At 40.2% G+C, this 19656-nt stretch overlaps 1 protein-coding gene across 1 annotated transcript in view; it reads left to right on the forward strand.

Moving 5' to 3' along the window:
- SLC24A2 (solute carrier family 24 member 2) overlaps positions 1–19656 on the forward strand; it is a 235674-nt gene that overhangs the window by 101909 nt on the left and 114109 nt on the right. The gene's annotated exons all lie outside the window — the stretch shown is intronic.

Consider the following 19656-nt stretch of genomic DNA (forward strand, 5'->3'; position numbering starts at 1 on the left):
TCTGGTGCTCTGCCCGCCTCTTAGGTTTGTTGCCAGCAGATTTAGTGTCCGCTTTGGTGTCTCAGTGGCCTTGGGACTGCCCGTGACAGCACCGACCACAGCTGCCAGTTAATTAGTGCAACTGGGGGGTGCTTAGGCAGACTCCAGTGCAGAGGGTGGCAGAAATGCTTAATGAGAGAGAAAACAAGAGCCTCTTTGGAAAGCAGGATGGGCGCAGTAGAGCTGTTTCTTACACTCAAAAGCTGGAGTTGACCCCTGCCCTCGACAGCCTGACTGCCTGTGGGAGGTGGACAGAGGGCCTTTCCTGCTGATCTGATCCATCCCTGTGTCTCCAGGAGTCTATTCTTCTGCCAAGTCAGGAAGCATCTTCTGTCACTGTTCTTTATGCTTGCCTGGGTGGAGAGGAGAGCAGATTATCCTGGTGGGAGAATGGAGATGGAAGAGATGCCTGGCTCTGCATTGTACTTTTCTCCATGATCTCTTTAAAAAAAAAAAAGAAAAAGAAAAAGAAAAAGATACCCCTGAGCTAGGGTTTGTTTGAAGCGATCAAAAGGCTACTGTTCTAGAACTTTGTTGTAATGGGGGCACTGGTACAAAGATCAGCTTCAGAGACAGACCTGGATTCACATTTCCTCTTGGGCACTCACTAGCTTTGTGCCTTGGTCAAGTTTCTTGACCTCTCTGAGCCTGGGTTTTCTCATCTGTCAAATATTTCCCTTGTGGGCTTATCATAAGAGTTAAATGAGATGGCATAGGTAACCAGAAAGTGCTTGGTGGATGTTGGATCCCATCTTTCTCTTTCCTTTTCCAGAAAGTGGACTAATGCACTGAACACTTAGCCATTGACCTGCTTTGCAGGTGATAAATGCAGAGTGTATCTTCAGTCAGAAGCCTATATATTTTTTTAAGATTTTATTTATTTATTTGACACAGAGAGAGAGCACAAGCAGGGGGAGGGGAAGGTAGAGAGAGAGGAAGAAGCAGACTTCCCACTGAGCAGGGAGCCAGATGTGGGGCTCAAACTCAGCACCCTGAGATCATGACCTGAACAGAAGGCAGAAGTTTAACTGACTGAGCCACTCAGGTGCCCCAGAAACCTATTTCTTTCAAAATTATATAGATAAATTAATATTTTATTAGAATATACTATGTACTGTTGCTACATTAATTTTATAGCGGTGGTATCTGTTATTAGTGATCTAGAACCAGTAAGACAGAGAATACACACACATGTGTGTACACACACACACACATACCCACACGGTCATAGGGCAGTGAATGAGACCGAAAAGCAAATTAATTGTAAAAGTACCACATAAATCCTGATAAAAGATGTTCAGAAAAATAGGCATTAAGTCAAATTGAAAAGTGGCAAGGGACAGGATGCTTTTTGAGAGCAGATGTTACGTTTTTAAAGGACAAGTGGAAGGAACATCCTGGGCAGAATTGAAAACATGTACCAAGACAAGGAGATATAGATGGGAACTCCAGGCTCGAGGACCACAGGTAGCTCAGTATGCCCTGTGGAGGCATCAAAGTGTAACCCTGGATCTCTGGCCAAAACTTGAAAATTAGTTGATGGGACACATGCATGTCTTGAAGGTTTACTAATACAGGACATGGTGATCATTGCACGTTGGGCACAGAGACATGTGTGTAACCCAGAAAGTGAGAACTTTAAGCAACAAGCACTTGGTTCCCACTGTGTGTCAGGCACTGTCCTCGTCCTCAAGGATTGTACAGTCTAGAGCTGCAGTGCCCAGTACAGGCCACTGCTGAGCCTTTGATATGTGACTGGTCCAGTTGAGATGTACTGTAAGTATAAGGTATACTCTGGTATATATTATATGTCATTATCGATTTCTTTATCAATTACGTTTTGAGATTATACTCAGTACTGTTACATTGGTTAAGTAAAATCTATGAAGAAAACTCATTTTACCTGTTTCTTTTTTTTAAATTTATTACTGAAGTATAACATTAGTTTCAGGTGGATAATATAGTCATTTGACAATTCTGTACATTACTCAATGCTCCCATGATAAGTGTAGTCACCATACAACATTATTATAATATGAATGATTATGTTCCCTATGCTGTATTTTTCATCTCCATGACTTATTCATTTTTAACTGGAAGTTTGCACCTCTTAATCTCCTCCCCCACCCATCTCCTCTCTGGCAACCATCAGTTTGTTCTCTGTATTTAAGAGTTTGCTTTTTGTTTGTCTCCTTTTTAATTTGTTTTGTTTCTTAAATTCCATATATAAGTGGAATCATGGTACTTGTTTTTCTCTGGTTGACTTATTTCACTTAGCATTATACCCTCTAGATCTATCCATGTTATTACAAATGGCAATATTTTTATTTTTATGCCAGAGTAATATTCCATACACACACACATATATATGTGCATGTTTACATACGTGTGTATATATGTACATATACACCACATCTTCTTTATCCATTCACCTGTCAGTGGACACTTTGAAAAGATACATAGCATGTACCTTTTCTTTTTTATTTTATTTTATTTTTTTAAAATTTTATTTATTTATTCATGAGAGACATACACAGAGAGAGAGAGAGAGAGGCAGAGACACAGGCAGAGGAAGAAGCAGGCTCCATTCCATGCAGGGAGCCTGACCTGGGACTCGATCCCTGGCCTCCAGGACCACACCAGGGATTGAAGGTGGCGCTAGGCCACTGAGCCACCGGGCTGCCCACATGTATCTTTTCAAATTAGTGTTTTTGTATTCTTTGGGCAAATACTGTAGTACAGTCGTAGAATTATGGGATCATATGGTAATTCAATTAAATTTTTAATTTTTTGAGGAACCTCCAAACTGTTTTCTACAGAGGCTGCACCAGTTTGCATTTCTAGCAATAGTGCATGAGGGTTCTTTTCTCCTCACATCCTCACCAACATTTGTTGTTGCCTGTGTTTTTTATTTTAGCCATTATGACAGTCGTAAGGCGATACCTCATTGTGACTTTGATTTGCATTTCCCTGATTATCAGTGATGTTGAGCATCTTATCATGTATCTGTTGACCATCTATATGTCTTCTTTGGAGAATTGTCTGTTCATGTCTTCCGCTCATACTTTAATTGTATTATTTCTTTTTTTGTGTTGAGGTGTATCAGTTCTTTATATATTTTGGATACTATCAGATATGTCATTTGCAAATATCTTCTCTCATTCAGTAGATTGTCTCTTAATTTTGTTATTTCCTTTGGTGTGCAGAAGCTTTGTATTTTGATGTCCCAATAGTTTATTTTTGCTTTTGCTTCCTTTGCCTCAGGAGACATATCTAGAAAGATGTTGCTATGGCAGATGTCAGAGAAATTACTACCTGTGTTCTTTTCTAGGATTTTTATGGTTTCAGGCCTCACATTTAGATTTTTAATCCATTTTGAGGGGAGGCTTTTGTGTATTTTGCTTGTAGTTATCCAGTTTTCCCAGCACCATTTTTTGAAGACTTTCTTTTTCCCATTCTTTCTTTTTCCATTCTTGTCCCCTTTGTTGAACATTAATTGACCATAACTCATGAGTGTATTTCTGGGCTTTCTGTTCTGTTCCATTGATCTATGTTTTTAGATATCTGTTTTTGTGCCAGTACCATACTGTTTTGATTACTACAGCTTTGTTTTTTTGTTTGTTTGTTTTTTAAATTTTTTATTTATTTATTTATGATAGTCACACACAGAGAGAGAGAGAGGCAGAGACATAGGCAGAGGGAGAAACAGGCTCCATGCACCAAGAGCCCGATGTGGGATTCAATCCCGGGTCTCCAGGATCACGCCCTGGGCCAAAGGCAGGCGCCAAACCGCTGCGCCACCCAAGGATCCCTGATTACTACAGCTTTGTAGGATATCTTGAAATCTGGGTTTGTGATACTGCCAGCTTTATTCTTCTTTTTCAAAATTGCTTTGGCTATTTGAAATCTTTTGTGGTGGTTACTTTTTAAATGTGGCTCCTAGAAACTTTACAGTTGTATATGTAGCTCCATTGGACAACACTGGTCTTGAGATTGAAAAGTCTTGGCCTGAGATGCCCGGGAAGGACATGGAGCTTGAATACTACTGTGGAGAATTAGTCAGGCTCAGGTACATATAAAGGAAGAGGAAGGATTTTCCAAAAGGAGAGTGATAAGTGTGTAAGCATCAAGGTAGAGTGTGCAAGACTCATGTAAGGAATTATGAGTAGACTGGATGGCACAGGTGAAAAACACTCAGTGACACTTTGATAAAATGATGCATGTTGAGCATTCACACTCAGATATGCTGAAAGGTTTCACGTGAATGATAAGCAGGAAGAAATGTCCATCACTGGTAGTAACAATGGAAAATTACCCAAAAAAGGCTCCCTAATTTTTCGCTTTGGTTGGTAGCCAAGGGTTACCCTAGAGAACATTAAAATATTATCTCATGATTAAAGTTTTGGGAAAAAATGAAAGTGTTGATGAATCTTGGCATGCCTTTTATTTGAACTTCCTCAACACTGTGACTTAAAGCTACAAATATGTGTTCAAGGAAGATATGGATTAAGGCACAGGTGACAGACCCCTGCATGAGGATCTTCACAGGAGAATTAAGAAATGTCTCTAATCTCTCATGATGAGGTCCTGTGAGACAACTACTAGATGGGCTCCCTGCCACAAGAAATCATGAGCTGAATTGATCCAACATGGTATTTTATTCTGGTTTTAAAGTACTTAGAAGAAAGATATCCAGGGCATGATGAGTTTACGATAATTGCTGACTTTCTCTTGATCTCCAAAGGATGCTAAAGCAAGATCCTGCCTTGATACTGTGTTGGGTACTTTATCTAGTGGTTTACATAGTATTGTTCATGGTCTACGGGGATTCATACGCTACGACAGGCAAGGTAGTAATTAGAGCTGATGTCAGTTCAATACACAAAAACCATGGATATGAAATATATGTCATAGATAAATTACTATGTGATATTGGATGGAGGGGGGGGATTACAAGAATGGTTATTTAACCAAGCTGCTTATAATGGCAAAATTTTTACCATTTCTTTTATCCAGCAAACCCAGAGAATCCCCTAGATGGAGTTTCTCATGACTGGGGAAGACAATTAATCCAATGTGGGAAGTTCTGCCAAAATGTTCAAGAACTACCTCTTGAGCAGTCTTGCTAGCTGATGGACTTTTATGTACCCGCAACACCCCAATGGGCCACAATTACTACATGTCATAGCTCAGACAGACTTGAGATCCAAGCCTGGCTTTGGCATTTATTGGTATGTTACCTTTAGGAGATTACAAAACCCTTCTAAGCCTCAGCTTCCTTATCTGTAACATGGGATAGTAACCCTATCTCATAACACTCTCTGTGTCATGAGGATCACATGAGATAATGTGTGTAAAGTGCCCAGTGCCTGGGGTTTGCAAGCCTCATGGTGGTGTTGGTTGTGCTGGAAGTTCTAGTATAAGCTTTCCTTTACAAGAGGAATCAGGAAGCTGCCTTTTTTAGCTTTTACCCCAGGACTTCTCAATCTTCCAGGTGCTGACATCAAGTTTTCTCTGCTACTCCATAGCAAAATATAAAGCATTCTGAAGTAGAATTTCTTCAATCTCTCTTTCCACTTGGCTGCTCCTCACTTGTGCCCCTTCTCAGGAAGCTTGGAGTCACTTCCCCTTTCTTGCCCTCACTCCTAGTTGCAGAGGTTTTTGAGAACTTTCTCATTTCTCAAATATCTGGTCTGAGAACACATTAAGTTATTTCAAGGGGGGATTTATGTGTTTTCATTGGTGCTCTGAATCAAACCAATCAAGTCAAGAGGAGGGATAAAGTAGGAAGATAAATAGAAAAACACTAAGACATAAGGGTTAGGTCATCATGAAGAGCCTCCCCCAACCCCCCCCACACAGGGGAATGCACTTCTATGAATGAGTCACTTCTAAAAATAGTGACATCCTTAAGGAGAAATGGTAGAGCAGTAATTACTCAGCAGCTTCCTCCACCTGCTTCCTTGGGGCAGAAACTGGGGTACATAAAGACAGAAGCTTCGAGATGGTCCAACAGGTAGAGCAATCGGAGGGATCCTCTGTGACAAATGCAGACTTTCAGATCTGTACCTTTCAACTGTTTGCTTTTTATTTGTTTTTCACCTGGAAGAATTGCAGCGTGCCAAGAACCGGCCTATTTGCATTTAAAAGAGGCTTGCTTCTTCCCCCCACCCCATAATTCCAATTCTCCGCCTACTCACCTTAAAAATGAAGATACTGCCCTTTAGTTTCAGGTTTTGATGGTAATGGAGGTCAGGACCTGAGCTTCCTGCCTGGCTCTGCACCTGATGGTATTCATGAGAAGCTCCTGAGCATATTTGCAAATCATGACCCCCCAGGGACCCTGGCTTCCACTTGTCCTATTCCAAGTGTATTTGCTCCTCTTCAGGAAATCAGCTTTCTCAAGAGCTTACTCTTCATCACAGCTCTGCCAGTTAATGCAGACACAGCTGGTCTGATAGCAAAATAATCAAGCATGCCATCAATGAAGAATGTACTATCTGCAACACTATGCTCAGGCCAAATGGCATTAAGGGAGTTAATATAAGCACTGTGCAAGTTTTACCCATAACATTATTAGAATTATTATAGAGGATAAGCACTTGAGTTTTGCCATCAGAGCCCTGGATCCTGTTCTTAGCTTTTCACCTTAAGAAAGTCAGGGACCCAGTAGAAACAAAACAAGTAATTGAAGAGAATTTAATGAAGGGGCTGTTGCCAAAGGAATAGGTGGCTTGATTCATTTCTTGGGTCCGTTGTAACAAAGCATCACTGACTGAACAGCATAAAACAATAGAAAGCTATTATCCCATGGTTCTGGAAGCTAGAAGTCGGAACTCAAGGTATCAGCAGAGTTAGGCTCTTTCTGAATCCTGAGAAATCCTCCCTCATCTCTCCTGAGCTTTTGGTGTGTCCAGTAGACTGTGGTGCTCTTTGGCTTGCAGGCCCCTGAGTCAGATCTCTGCCTGCCTTTACTGTCTCCTTTATCTTCACAAGGAGGGTGAGAGGTCCCAACAACTAGATCCAGAGAAGTCAAGAGAGAGAGTAAGTGGAAAAAGAGAAATCAAGGGATTTCAACCACCAGAGTTGCAAACAAGTGGGAGGAGAGGAGGGTGGAAGGTGCAAAGAGACCCCAGCTGCACATCAGATTTCAAGAGGCAAAGGAGCTGGAAAGAAGATGCCAAGAGCTAAGAACGAGGAACATGGGAGTAGTGTGAGTCTGCTCTGTGGGTTCTGAAGGTGGGAATGAAAAACGAGAATCTTCCAAATGGGAAAAGTGAGAATCTGGGAAAGAAAAGACAAATCAATGCATGAGGTGGGATGGTAGGAGAAGGATTGCAGAAAGGGTATCTGGAATCAAGTAGTGATAAGAAGAGTTGAATGAAAAAAGAGAGGCTTGAGATGGGAAATGAGACCCTAAAGATTTTAGACTGATTACAACTAAGAGAAGGTCATCCTAGAGCCTCTGTAGACCAAAAGAGTAGGTTACGTTAGCCACAAACAGAGAATAACATCAGACTGGTGGAAGGGCGACAGAATTAGCCACACAGAGCAATCTTGACTTCCCACATGTAAGTTTTTAGTATTTCTATTTTCATTTTTCATATTGGTTGTAGTCTTGGCAACCACAAAGACTTTGCATTCTGTTCATTGTGGTGTCTTACATAGCAATTTGATTTAAATGGAAGCTCTCTCTGTGGAAATGATCCATTCCCTGGTCTCAGAGAGAAACACAAGCTAGTCCACAGCGTGGAAGCTAACAATCTGAGAATTGTCAGATTCTTACACAAGCAATTCTGAAAGGACTCACTTGTCATCATCACGGACTGAGCTTCAGAAATCCAGGTGGGAGAAAGTGATTCGGGCTCTGCAGGGGCAGTAGAACTTGGGGCCTCCTGTGATCCTATTCACAATCAACTGTGGCACCCTTAGGTTAGAATGTTAAATGTGGGGTTTCAAGCCACTGTGCCCTCCTCCCACACCCACAGAAGACATCACAAATCCATGCCAGCAGCCTCTTCCAGCCAGCCAGACAGCCAGGTATGAACTTCAAATTGTCCTTGGCACAGCTCTCCAGACAACCTCCACCCACCAACTATAACTGGCAGGGGGGTTGAGACTCACTTGCCACTGGCCTTTGGAGAGTTTTTCTTAACTTCATGTCACTGGAATTTGTATCACTGGGGAACTCTATAAATCTGTAGTGAAGAAAATCCTTCACCAGTTAATGCAATAACACCTAGTTATCCCACCTCATCACTGAACAAGGACTAGGACTCCATTGTCTGGAGAACTGAAGTCAGTTCACCTCAAAAACCGTTTCTGATGGAAATCTTCCTAAGGAACATTCACTACATTTTTCCTTGCTTGGGAAATAGAGTATACTGGATGCCATTTAATCTCTTCTTCTTGGCCTTTCATTTTTTAAACATATTTTAAGATATTTTATGCACTTCTACAGATAGCTTGGAAGACATCTCCTCTATTAGCTTCTATGTCTTTAGAATGCCACTTAGGTCAACTTCTGGTGGTCTTATCACCTTCCAATTTTCTGTCTGAGGCTACATAGACAGTCGGAGAGGCTATCAAAGATCCAGGGGAACTAAGAATGTTAAATCACTAACCCGTTCTCCACATTATACCAAAGTGAGGTAGATATGCTTGGTGAGGAATCTTTCCCCTCTGCAGTGACCAATACTTCTTTTACGTATTTGGGGATTTGAGGCTGTGTTATCGATTTGTAAGGCCCTGGCATTTTAATTTCAAGATTAATGGGCTATTTGGACGTTCCCTGAGAATTAATTTTTTTGGCTACTTTACTTAGTCTAAAATAAACTAATATTTAATCACAGGTTATAACTAAGTTATAGACCGAAAGCCATGAATATTCATAAGGAGAATGAACTTGGCTGAACTTGGACCTGAGAAAATGAGGGAATGATTGCTCGTGTGTGTGTTGCAGACTTGGTCCAAGATCCCTTCTATTGTCTTCACAGCAAATATTCATTCATGCAGTGCTGTGGTGAATATGAGAGTCCATACTGGACATGGTTGGAATCATGGAAATTGGATGATAAACTGAATTGAGAATGGGTGGGGGCAGGTACAAAGGATATTCCTAGGTGAATGAGAAAGGATCTCTGCCCTCATGTTGCTCACAAAGAATTACAGGCGACGCAAGGTTCTTAGAACTGCCAGACAAACAATATCCTGCACCATATTTTGCAGGGCCCCCTTTCTTTACTGGAAATGAAACTCACAGATAAGATGTCTAAGGGAAAGGGAAGATGGTAGATGACCTCCCAGTTCCTCACTGGGGCAAGGAGGAGACAGAAAAGGGGGGCCACTAACCAAGTGAGGGGAGGGGCAGGCTCTCCAGGTGGTTGGAAATTGGGGTGTGTCATACAAGAGAAAAGCCATGATTTAGCACACAGTGCACACAGTGTGGAGGACAGCCAGGCCAAAATGTCAAGAATACTCCAAGTGCCAGGAATACACCAGGCAAGACAGAAGATAAACTTATACATATGGATGCATACAGCAGAATGGATGAATCTCAGAAACTTGGGAAAGAGCCAGATATAAAAGACCATCTTCTGTATGATTTCATTCATAGGAGAGTCTAGAAAAGGCAAAGGTTTGATAACTGAAGGCACATCAGCAGTCGCTTGTGACCAGGGATTGGGAAGGGGATTAACTGCTGAGGGGCATGAGGAAACTTTTTGAGAAGATGGAAATGTTCTGTATCATGAGTATGGTGGTGATTCACGATATTAATGTTTGCCAAAACTCATCAAATTGTATACTTAAGGTGGATAAATTGTATGTACATTATGCCACCGTAAGGCTGTTCTTCAAAAATCAGGTGTGTAATCTGGCAAAGTAGAATCACAAAACACTTTGACATTGAGGCAGCAACTCCAAGGACCAGCAGATGAGACTGGGCACAAGTCATTAGAGAGATGCTAGCACAGATGTAACCTGGCCAGATCACTGTTAGACTGGGTTATTTATTCCACAAACATATATCACACACCTTCTATATGCCAGACACTATTCTAGGCCTCAAGTACATAATGTTGATAGAGGAATCACCAACTTAATAAAACTCTATAATCCACCGCAAATTCAATGTCCCAATGATATTTGGACAATTTTATAGCAAGCTTGTCAGCATGGCTATTTGGGTAACCTTGGGAGGTTGACTTTTTAGCTAACAACAATGCTTTCAGAATGAAGAATACTAATCCATGTTGATAAGAAATGAGGATATTACACACTGGCAGGAATATTTATCCACAGTGAGTCCTAGCTTGTGGTTTTGTTCATTCAGCACATTCCTTGGGCACCTACCATGTGTCAGGCACTGAAGAAGAGGCTCACATGAATGGGTCTCTATTCTCAAGAGAATCATAAACTGGAAGAAGAGAGAAGGCAACCTTACTACTCTGATCATAATCAAAGATGGCACGTGATCAAGTTTCCTAAGAAAATGTCAGTGTGCTATGGTGCTCAGGAGAGTGTGCTCTCACTTCTTGCCAGGACATTGAGGGATATTTCAATGACAAATCTTGTTTGCTCTTGATCCTTTGTTGTCTGGGCCTGGGCCCAGACCCTGAGGTTGAAAGGTCTCTGTCCTCAAAGGAAGGAGGTTCGCTTAGCTGAATATGTCCAAGGATTGAGGGGTGGGCAGTAGGCAACCTGAGGTGGGCTGAGTTTCAAGGCCCCAAAATGGAACAGTGAGAGTGAATCAAAACCACGTGAGTTGGTGTGTAGAACTAGTTGAATTTTCCCTGGCAGATAAGTGATAGGGCATAGAAGGTGGACAGAATGGCATGGGTATACGCAGGAAAAAGACAGGGCATGTTGTGCTCACGATATCACAGTGCCTGGGACATAGCAGAGGCTCAGTAAATATTAGGTGAGTGCAATGAATGAATGAATGAATGAATGAATGAATGAATCATTGAATCTGGTGGGCCAAACCACAAAGAGGAAAGGTTGAAAGCAAGGACACTAGTTTTAAGCATGCCTGAGGATCTGAACAAGTATGACTCTTTTAGATATATAAGGGTAATGAAACAAAGTACCACAAATGTTGTGACTTAAAACAATACACACTTATTATGTTAGTGTTCTGGAGGTCAGAATTCTAAGACTGAGGTGTTGGCAGGGCTGTGTTCATTCTGGAGGCATCAGAGGAGAATGCATTTCTTTGCCTTCTCCAGCTTCTAGAAACCAAACTGCATTCCTTGGTGTGCAACTCCTTCCTCCATCTCCAGTACCTCTCTCCTACTTCTGACTCTATAGTCTTTTTTTTTACTTCTAAATCTAACTCTATTGCTTCTCTTTTACAAGGACTTCCACAAAATCCTTTTTGCCATAAAAAATAACACATTCACAGATTCCTAGGGTTAGGACAGGGCATGGACATCTTGGGGCCCATTATTTAGCCTACCATGGTAATATCAAATTCCAAGTCTTTTCATTCATTTAACAAAAGGCCAGGAACTAGAGGAAGTACTTTACCTCCAAAGCAAACAAGAGAAAGATGAGAAGATAATGATCAATAACCTTTTATCACATACAGATTAAATAGAAGGCACTACTAATTAGCTTTAGCAGTAGAGATTCAAAAAGATTTGAAATTTCTCTCCAAGCACAAGGACGTTTAGTGAGCTTCATCTTAGGGCATAAATTAGTATGGCATCTCCAGCAATCAGGTAGTCTCCTGGAGTAAGGATTAGCTCACTGAGGACTACCTGAATGGAAGGGAAGAACCAAGATCTACAGGGGAAGGATAATTGGCTTCTCTCTGAGAGAAATAATTATGGTCAGGGTTGAAAACTGAGTTGTAAGAAAGTGGCTGAAGCCCCTGGAGAACTTCATAGGGAAACCTGGGAGATTAGGAAGGAATGGATCCTATTACAGTATACACTGTCATCCATCATCAGTTGGATGATGCCAGTAATGTTTTAGGGTCCATTAGCTTGATCTCTTGATGTCCTTATCTGCAAAATAAGGGTATTATTTAGATAAGACAACTCTGTGATTTATTTTTAACATAATTTTACAAAATAGTGATAGTTTGCTTGCTAGTCCTCATAAAGTAACACTTTAGGGAAGGGGATATAGGGAAAAAGGAGAGAGAAATATGAAGATGAGGCGGGGAGATTGTCCCACTGGCAAGCTGCATGTTCCTTGGTGTCTGATGTCATCTCTCATCCATCCTGCAAGTGCCTATTGGCTAACAAAGGGAGTAGTGTTAAGATCATGGCTTCTAAGTCAGACTGCCTGGGTCTAAATCCTGACTCTATTCACCATATGACTTTAAACAGGTTTCCTAATTTCTCTCTGTTTCATATTCTTTGTCTAAAGTTAGAAATAACAATACTACCTTTGTCATTGAGTTGTTCCAAGAATTAAACTAGCCAATACATGCTAAGATGCTGAAAACAGTAAGTGCTGTTTTAAGTACTTGCATTATTATTAGGTGCAATTATTGCTGACATGGCTCCTAGTTGGGGTATTATAGCTTTACTAAAAATGTTTCTTTCACATCGTATTCGTAAAAGCAAATGAGGTCATCAGGGCTTTGCATCTGTGCTGTCTCATACTGTTAGGTCTACATCTGAGCTTGTTTCTGAAGAGGTACTCATTTTTCAGTTTTTAAATTTTGGAAGGCAGCAAACTATTTATCTTTGAGGCAGATGGATATCCTGTCAATGCAAATTGACCACTTAGCTATAAATTCTCTTCAAATGTAAGTTATAGTTCTCCACTTTAGAAGCATTTCAACCCTGCCAACAGAATTGACTTCACAGAAGGCTATTGATGCTGGCACCAGAAGAAAAACAGGAGCTGATTTGTAAAAATACCTGTGAATTAATTTCTATTTTGGTTGAAAATCTTGTTTGTTGTTTGCTTTTGCTTTATTTATTTGTGTGCATATGTGTTTATGTGTATGTGTGTGTGTATGCCACGCTTTGTCTCTGCAGATGGCTTAGCTGTCTGGGAAAAACTGGTCTATTCAAGGACATTGCTGACTCTTTTTAATGAGGCCAAGGTCATGGTTTCAGTTCTTATTTGGCCACATAGCTTTTCTCTCTGTTTCCTTTCATAGCCACAGGCTTCTCCCTAATCGTCACATCTAAGCTCTCTAGTGGGATATGAGGATGGGGGCAGGAAGCAGATTATTAGGGCCAGTCCGTAATTGCAGGTCAAGCTTATGATAAGCCAGAGGCCTCCCGAGATGTTAGTTATGATCACTCACGAAGTTGTTCTTTTTGGTCTTCATGTGATGACCACTTCTTAATTTTCCCTGGGAAATTGGGCCCCTACAGAAATTTATTTTAGGCTCTATTTCTCCTAACCAATAGACTAGATCATTTCAGTATCCATCCTCTTTACTGCCAGAGTAGACTCCTGGGACCCAATTAGTACCACTATTTTTTGTCTTCTGGAGGTATTACATCTTTGGTTTCTTAAATTTTCAGCTCTTGAGTCTATTTTCAAAGAATTTGCTAATACGAACTAATATTTATTAAGCACTTAGTTACCAGATGCCAAGACCTTCTACATGAATTACCTTCTTTAATTCTCAAAATAGCCTATGAGGTAGAACATAATATTCCTTTCCTCCAGTGAAGACTGTGGTATAGAACAGTTACATTGCCAGTTGTACACAGAGTTAGGATTCAAACTCTTATAGCTGCTTCCAGATCCTGTAGTCTTTAGCCAGTGTGCTATGACACTTCCCTGCAAATGTACACTCTGAACAGAAGAACTAGCAACTGGGTGATTACTTCTGATTTGAGGGGATGCTCTTATATTACATCACCATTGTCGGAACTAGATCCAAGATGACTACCTGGCAAACTGAGCAAACTGGACCAACTCTTATGTGTCAGGAATTAGATCTTATTCCTGTGCACTGCCCATATTTCCTAGTTGAATCACATGCCACTAGGAAACTATAGCCTGGACCTCAGAAGTACTTTATTAAACAGAGATGCTTGAACATGCTAGTATTTGTGACCAAATGAAACCTGCCTTTGAAGGACCCTTTGATCCAGACATGCTTTCTCCAAATGTCAGTAATAGACCATATTTTTGGAAGTGATTTTTCAAATGCTGAAAAGAAACCCCACATTAAAGTCGAAGCATAGTATTCTTATTGACCTTCCCAACCCTGACTCTTATCGTGAAGATAGGGCTCAAGAAGCTGAATGATATCTGTACTTGCTTTTTTAAATGCAATAGTATTTCATATCTTCCTGTCAATTTTGAAATACCCAACAAATTTTGTGAAGACAATGCAAGCTGCAGATCAACAAGTATTATCTTTAAAAAAAAGTGTAATACTTTTCAGTGCTTATCATAAACATAAGTATAAAATGCCTACTGCCTCATCTGAAGAAGCAAAAGTTTGTATACCTTAATTCTCAAAGCCATTTAGGGTTATCTCCAAACCTCTTAACACTTACGGTGTTTACTAGTTGGGTAATATTTGGCACTGATTCCTTTCTAGTATTTAAAGGGGTCTGACTGATCCCTGATGTTGACTTTTTCCAGATGGTTTCTACATTTCCCATCATCTACATCTTCTGAAGAATTGTGTGTGTGGCGGGGGGGGGGGGGGTGTAATTTGTAATCGGCGATGGTAAAACCACTAAGCCCTCTTTTCTTGAAATGAGTAACTTTAGGCCCAGACAATTTGAGCAAAACCAGTTTTATTAAATAACTTTGAGTCATTTCCTTCCCTGTTCTAGCTTTCCCCATCTGCCAACACACGTGGGTGGTGCAGAGTCTGTGAAACTCAACACAAATTGACCCTTTTTATGGCTTGTTTTATAAACACAAAACTCAGTAACCAACCCTAACCCCTTAATCTTAAAAGTGTCCTCTTTGATTAGATATCTCCCCTTGTCAGTGACTCAGTGTCACCTGGTTCCCCTCTGCCCAACAGAATTAAATGCTTTCCCTACTCCAAATAATACTTACAAACTGTCTCCCATTTGGGGCTTTCTTCCTACAGGTGAATTTTATGTCCTTCACTTCTCCTTAAATGATCTGGTTTAACTTCCCAGTTTGTAGCATTGCATTATGTTGGTGTAGTTTCCAGTTTAACCAATTTAATTCTTTTTTTTTAAGACTTTATTTATGTACTCATGAGAGACACAGAGAGAGAGGCAGAGACATAAGCAGAGGGAGAAGCAGGTTCTGCACAAGAAGCCGATATGGGACTCAATCGCGGGACTGCGATCATGCCCTAAGCCAAAGGCAGACGCTCAACTGCTGAGCTACCCAGGCCTCCTCAATTTAATTCTTTATCTTGTTTTCACTCTTTCTCTTATGTACTGAAGTTCTTGCCATCAGTGACATCCAACTCATTTGGGTGCTTGGTGTCTTTGTTTCTTGGTTTTTGGTTTTCCAGGACCCCGTCTGATCTCTTGCTACTTCTCTGAATTCATTAAACCTAACATTTTTGAAATTTATTATCCTTGTTTGGCAGATTCCCCTTTTTTATTAGCATCGGACAGCCATGACAGGAACACTTATTAATTGGATGACCTTAGAATGAGTTGTTTAACTTTGCTGCCCATCTATAGAATGAAGACCTTACAGGGACGTTGTATCTATTATTTCAACTATTGTCTGCCCGCTGCCTAATACAGTGTATGGCACTTCAGTTAATTTTTGCACCATCTTTATTTATGAGAACTAGTTAATAGGGTTGTCATGGCTAGTTAGCTTTTTATCTTTTATCCTCCTTTTTTGCCTTCCATAAATACCCCCTACCACTACCACCAATAGGAGAAGAAAGGAGATTTAAACTCAAGGTTCACCATCCTCGTGTGGATGTCCACTGTAAAATAGATGTTGGCTAACCCAAGTAAGACCCCTATAACCTTGCTTATCATGAGCCTTCTCTTCATGCTGCTTCTCTTCATAGTGATTGTTAAAGGATAGAGAGAAATCCAAGCATTTTCCCATCGACTGTTAGGAGTTAATGATTCTTGTAAAGGTGAGAACCTACATTTACTTTTAAAGGATTGGTGTTAAAAACAGAAACATAAATGGTACCCTACTGATTAATTTTATAAGCATTCTCTCCTGCTGATAATAAATCCTGTTTATTTCCCCCTTCCATCTTAATCCAGAAGTGTTCTTTTAAATATGTTCATGTTGTCCTACCCTTACGTTATTTTTAATACCCGATTTCCCTGACTCCTCAATTATATTTCTACACTGGCAGTGCTGTTCTGAGCAGTGCATGCTGCCACACCTCATCTCAGGGACATCTGTCACATGAAAACAGAGTCATGAACACCACCTCTTTTCATCCTTCCCACTGCACCTTCTCTATTTGTAGAGACCTCTTCATGGTCTTGTCCTTTTTGGTCAAATTTTCTAATAAAGAAGATTTAGGAAACCCCAACACAGGCCATCTATAATTTCCCTGAGATAAAAGAATAAAACTTTAAAGAGTTTGACAGGTAAATATTCTTACACATACCTTTGCTAAAGCTTTAGTTTCTACAGGAGAGATATAGATAACTAACTTACTCATTGTCAAGGAAGAATTCACAACATTGGAAGGAAACAAACCACCAAAGTCAGGCTGTGAATACTACTATAACTGAGGAATCCTCATGACAAGTAGGGAAAGGAAATTAATTTTCTCTGGGAAAATCTTGGAAGGCTTCATGGAAAAGGTGATTGTTAAAGGATAGAGAGAAGTCCAGCAAACTTCTAGAGGGGAATGGCCAAGGATAGTATTCCAGAGAAGAGGCACCACTAAAGAACTTACAACTCCTTTACCCCGGTGTGTGTATATGTGTATGTGTGTGTACATATGTGTTTAAAGATGAGTGAAGGCATTGAGTAGGAAATACATGCTAAGATTGGTTGCAGCCTTATTTTTAGGGCCATAAAAGCCACAAAGACTTATTTTTACTCTAAACATGCCCAAGGAGATAATAGCAAAGAGGGAGCAGATTGGGAGAGGGTGTGTTTATGTCTTGTTCCTGTCTGATTAGCACACCCTTGAAACAGGAAAGCTTGTTGTTATCTATCAAAATCATTTTGCCTGTCACTCTTATCCCACCCAATTTGAGGCCCCACACACAGGTCCATTCTCACAGCCGTGACCTTTCTTTAGAAGGTGAACCTGGCCTCACATCACTGATGTTTAAATTCAACATTCAAAGCTTTAGAGACATTTCTTTCTGAAAGAAAGAAAGTGTGTCAGCCCTAAAGTGACAGTCCCCTGCTTGCTGCTGAAAGAGGATTCAGACTTTTTTTTTTTTAATAATCAGTGACAAGGGCAATTTCAGAGAAGAGAAATGATCTGTTGGTGAAAATACAATTTCTCTTCAAATCTTCTTCAAGGGGAGCCTGAGAACAAGCCAGAAAGTCAAATGGCTTATATTTTGCTTTATGATTAAAAGAAATATATAAGATGATATACCACAATATACCTGTTTGCTTGGCCCTTAGTTACACAAAATGGCTAGAATTCTTTGCATATTGGCTCAAACTCAGGTCCTACTGAACTGTGCCTAAAACAGGTTGTTTTTTTAAATTATTATTTATTTTTTTAAATTGAAGTTCGATTTGCCAACATATAGTATAACACCCACTGTTCATCCCATCAAGTGCCCCCCTCAGTGCCTGTACCCCGGCACCCCATCCACCCCCACCAACCTCCCCTTCCACTACCCTTTGTTCGTTTCCCAGAGTTAGGGGTCTCTCATGTTTACTTGATAGCAAAGACTATCTTGCTTTACATCATTTCCAAGGTAATTTCATATACATCATCCTATGTATTTTTCCTGGCACTCCTAGGAAGGCTTATCACAATGTTATAGCTGGGGAAACTGGAGCCACAGAGGCTGACAGCATTCCCAAAATCACACAGTGGGAAGATATGGGAGCATCACTTCAAGTGGGCCATCTGATGTGGGTCCAGTGCTCTTGGCATTTCAAGCACAGCCATTTCTCTAGGGATCAATTTCTTCTTTAAAAAGAGAGGAATGGACAAGGACAGTTCCCTCAGAGGTTCCTTACAGACCCAGAGAATTTAGACTTGTGATTCATAGTGAAAAATTTTGCCAAGTCTTCTTTCTTGCAGAACCAATGTGGGAAATCCAAAATTGAGGTGTAGAGTGGGCCAGAGCCACTGGGAGCTTGGGCTACTGGAGCTGTTCCCCACCACCCTCCACTGTCACCCAACCCCATACTGATCGTGACTGCAGACCCAGTCATTGGGACCTACCTCAAAAATATTCATCCTTTCCACATGCTGTTGAGTCCCATTTCTTCCATACCCTTCTTTGCCATCATGTTTTAAAGCACACATTTTTGGCCACCATGTTTAAAGCATACATCATGTTTACTCCAAAGTACAAAATATGTCTTCTACAGCCATACCTCACAAACTAGATTAGACTAAATAGTCCTGAATAATTAATTGTAAAAATGCAGCATACTCTTATAAGAAGCAAAGAAATTTTAAGTAAAATAATAATAATGTCAATTTTATGGTGTGAGATATTCCTAAGATAGTGGAAATTCATTATCTTTGTCTTTACAAAAGCATGTGAATAGAAATTATATTAATGCAGTAGCTAATTTAATCTCTATGAGTTGGGTTTATTTTAACATTCAGTTATTTTTTTTTATGTTTTTGGAAATGTGTCCCCTCTGTATCCTTATGCCATATAGCTTGAATACTAAAATTATTATTTTCATCAGTGGGGATAAGGAGCATCTAACCTCTATGAAATAGAATATAATAGAATAAGATCAAATACTGCTTATGAAGAATCCTATTTTCAGTTATTTACAAGTATCCACAAAGCAAAACATGAAAAATGCCATGATTAGTTTTTTAAAAATAAACATGATCTCTTTATGGTTCAAGCAGATTACTTATGTAAAGATATAGAGAAAAAATGCATAAGGGAAGGCTAGTTGAGGAAACAGAAGTGTAATTTAAAATTAAGCAAGCTTAAATTGAGATAGAAACATGAAGGTCAAGGGCATAGACATTGGGTCTAGATAGCCTGTGTGCTTTGGGAGAATAATTTATTCTTCCCCGCTGTTTTCTCAGTTTTCCTGTTCTGTAAGTTAAGGATGAAAACAGAACTTATCTTACAGGCTGTTAAAAGGATTCCCTGAGGGAATCACAGACCCTTCCTGGCGTAGTAAGCATACTATGAGTGTTACCTTAAAATATTAAAAATATTACAGCCATGTCTATTTAGTCTGAATGTCCTTACACCTCAGAAGCCAGTCTTCCCCCCATATTCATTAGAATCACTGAATCATTTCCACCATTGGTGTGTCTAACACTCCACCTTATTCTCACTTTCCATAAAGCTTTGATCTTTAGAGGAGAGATGCCATTCCTTATGAAGCTCTAACTTAACAACCATAGCATTGAGTTGGACGAGTGTGTCTTCAGGTGGGAGGTGTGTCATAGGTAATTATTATGACTATAAAAACTAAAGTACCCAAGTTCGTAAATTTACTTACACCAGTTAGAATGGTTTCAAGGTTATTACAATGACCTCAGGCTCATTCCCCTGAGTTCCAACAAGCTTCCACAAG

This window comes from Nyctereutes procyonoides, unplaced genomic scaffold, assembly GCF_905146905.1.
Source record: "Nyctereutes procyonoides isolate TBG_1078 unplaced genomic scaffold, NYPRO_anot_genome, whole genome shotgun sequence".
NCBI classification, from domain to species: domain Eukaryota; kingdom Metazoa; phylum Chordata; class Mammalia; order Carnivora; family Canidae; genus Nyctereutes; species Nyctereutes procyonoides.